This window comes from Poecilia latipinna, unplaced genomic scaffold, assembly GCF_001443285.1.
Source record: "Poecilia latipinna isolate Pla-1442-1.1 unplaced genomic scaffold, P_latipinna-1.0 Scaffold3416, whole genome shotgun sequence".
NCBI lineage: Eukaryota > Metazoa > Chordata > Actinopteri > Cyprinodontiformes > Poeciliidae > Poecilia > Poecilia latipinna.
This window is the reverse complement of record NW_015116032.1, coordinates 1-2,867: the sequence shown is the minus strand read 5'-3', so window position 1 is coordinate 2,867 and position 2,867 is coordinate 1. Positions and strand designations below refer to the sequence as shown.

Below are 2,867 nucleotides of genomic sequence, written 5' to 3'. Positions count from 1 at the left end.
CTCTCAGTTCTCTCTCTGTTTTCTCTCCGTTCTCTCTCCGTTTTCTCTCTGTTTTCTCTCCGTTCTCTCTCCGTTTTCTCTCCGTTCTCTCTCCGTTAGCTCCACTGTGTTGCCGTGCGGCCCTCTCTCCTGACTCGTTGTAATTCTGCTGTGCGCGCAGTGATAGAGGAGAAGACTGGAAGGTTAGTTTTTAATCAATACAACTTGCTGACGCCGGGACTTTTCTGGCCTGCTCTCTCTCTCCCGCTGTGTGTCGGTGTCTCTCGCCCCCCGCTGCAGTAGCCCCCCCTCTCCTGAGAGATTCTGAAGATGAAATGCTCACTGACCCACCGACCGGACCGGACCGGATGGACAGACAGACAGCAGAGCCTCCTCCTTGAGGTCCACTGCCCCCCGGCACCTAGTCGCACAGAACCGGTCCAGAACTCTCTCTGCTCCTGATCTGAACTGGGCTGGAATCGGGTTTAAATACAGACCAAGTTTAGACTGGAAGTGAGGCAGGAAACACCTGGATGGGGTCAGACAGAGCCTGGAACAGAGACCGGACCCGACCCGACCCCGGATTGGACCGTTTCATCTCAGTGTAGGATAATCTTCCCCTGGGTTGGTTCTGGTCTGGTTCAGGAACTCAGATGGAGTGGTCACAGAACCAACCCAATGAGCAAAGATGATCCAGAACCAGAACCAGTACTTATGGTTCTGGTTCTGATGGTTCTTTAAGAACTTCTGGACACTGGTTTCCCACGGTAACCAGCTTGGTGCCCAACCATCTGCCTCCAAGCACACAGACTGGCATGATGGTATGATGGTTACTATGGAGATGAAGGGGGCGGGGCCAGTGAACTGTGGCCCCTCTCCCCCCTCCAGCGGTTCTCTCTCTCCAGAGACTGTCGATCGCCCACACTGAGCCACAGTTAGCAGACAGATTTAATATACTTCAAAGTATTTTTACGTTAGAAAAGAGTTCAGCCTTTTGTCTGAAACCTCTGGTGGGATTGATAACATCTGATAATATCCGATTATAACAGATAATACCTAACAATATCTTATAATATGTAATAATATTGGATAACATGTGATAATATCAGTTAACATGCAATAATATCCAATGATAACAGATAATATCTAGTATTAACTGAATATTGAATCTGACAATATCGAATTATATTAGATAATATCTAATAATATCTGATAATATCTAGGTCCTGTGTTGAATCTTGGTCAAATATTTTGCCCATCCCAAATTTAATAGAAAACAGCATCTTGGGATTTAAACAGAAAGTTTTCCTTCTTTGCAGATTTTAGATTTAAGGAATTCCTCATAAGTCCCAGAGAAGAAGAGGAAGAAGAGTGCATGCAGCTTCAGCCTCAGCAGCGCCTCCTGGAGGCAGAGGAGGAACAAATAAATAACCAACTGTTTCAGTGACAAACACCTGGACCATGTTGGCCTCTCAGAGGGTGTGTTTGTGTGAGTGTGTGTGAGACAGAATCAATAAATCGACAGACTCGTTCACTGCAGGTCATCACACACACACACACACACACAGCATGAGAAGTGGATGCTGCATTCAGTGACCAGCTGCTCTGCAGGAAATATCAGATGAATGTTTTTCTGTTTGTATTTGGATTCTGTGATTAAAACACCAGAAAGATAAAAGTGTCACATGACTAATCAGTGGGCCAATCACCAACCCACGCTCAGTTAGCCCCGCCCCTCATCAGGTTCACATCCAGATGTAAAGACAGAACCCAGAATCTGTCGCCTGCAGACCTTCTGCTGATAGCTCCAGAACCTGCAGCGGGTCTGGAAGGTTCTGGAAGGTTCTGATGTCTGTCGGCAGGTTTCCAGTTCAGAGGTTTTTGAACTGATTCATGATTAATTTCCAGTTTTTCAGGAGTTTGAAGCTTTGGTCTCCATATTTCCATGAGTGGATTAAAGTTCCACAAACATCTACTGAACTCCTTGGTGCCTGATGACATCACAAAAGGAAACTTCTACAAAGATTTGCTTGTTTTTCTTTACTCTTTTACTGCTGAAATTTTGCTTACTTCAATTTAAAATGAGGTTCTGACATCCAAACAGAAGAACCCGAGACGCTCAGCGCCAGCAGCAGGAAGCAGCAGCAGAGCCAGGAAGCTAACCAGAGCGTTAGCTTCCTGAGCTAACCATAGCTGGACATCCAGATGTTCCAGACCTGCTGCACTTCCACAGGAAGGAGTTCTGTCACCCCGCTCAGACCCGCTTGGACCCGTCTGGACCTGGCAGGTGTCCCAGAACCGGCCGGGGGCGGGGCTTACCTGCGGCTGCTGAGGGATGTTGAAGCTGGGGTCTCGAGGGCCGACGCTGACGAACCGTTGGGCTGGAGATGTGGTGGGGGTGGAGTACGCTGCACAGAAAACACACACACACACACACACACACACACACACACACACACACACACACACAGGAGAGTAAGACATGAATATTTTATTAACAGGCATTAATTATCAAACTTTAAAAAGTGATGTAGCTTTATGTGTTAATACTAAATTACTGTCATTTGTTGTTAGTCTAAACTTTCTTCATCTAATTCATCCTGCAGTATTACAAGCAAGATGTCTATAGAGCAATAATGAACTTTACATTTCAAACATGACGTTATGTTATGTAGTGCAATACGCCTCTCGACCAGAGAGAGGCAGCAGTGCACCAATAGAATACAGTCTGCTGAAGACAAGAAGAAGTCTTCATCTTGCGCCTTCCCAACACAAGCAGATCTCCTGAGTAACAGGAAGCAGAAGTACATCACCTAATAGATAAATGAGGTACAGGTCCTTCTCAAAAAATTACCATTTCATGAAAATGTTCTCTGAACGAGCAATTA

The 2,867-nt window shown here is 45.9% G+C and overlaps 1 long non-coding RNA gene across 1 annotated transcript in view; it reads right to left on the bottom strand.

Moving 5' to 3' along the window:
- LOC106940917 (uncharacterized) overlaps positions 1–2,420 on the bottom strand; it is an 18,681-nt gene extending 16,261 nt beyond the window's left edge. Inside the window, exon 1 of the long non-coding RNA XR_001423222.1 lies at positions 2,299–2,420. This is a non-coding gene — a long non-coding RNA (uncharacterized LOC106940917). The remainder of the gene's footprint in view (positions 1–2,298) is intronic.
- Between the last annotated feature and the right edge of the window lie 447 nt (positions 2,421–2,867).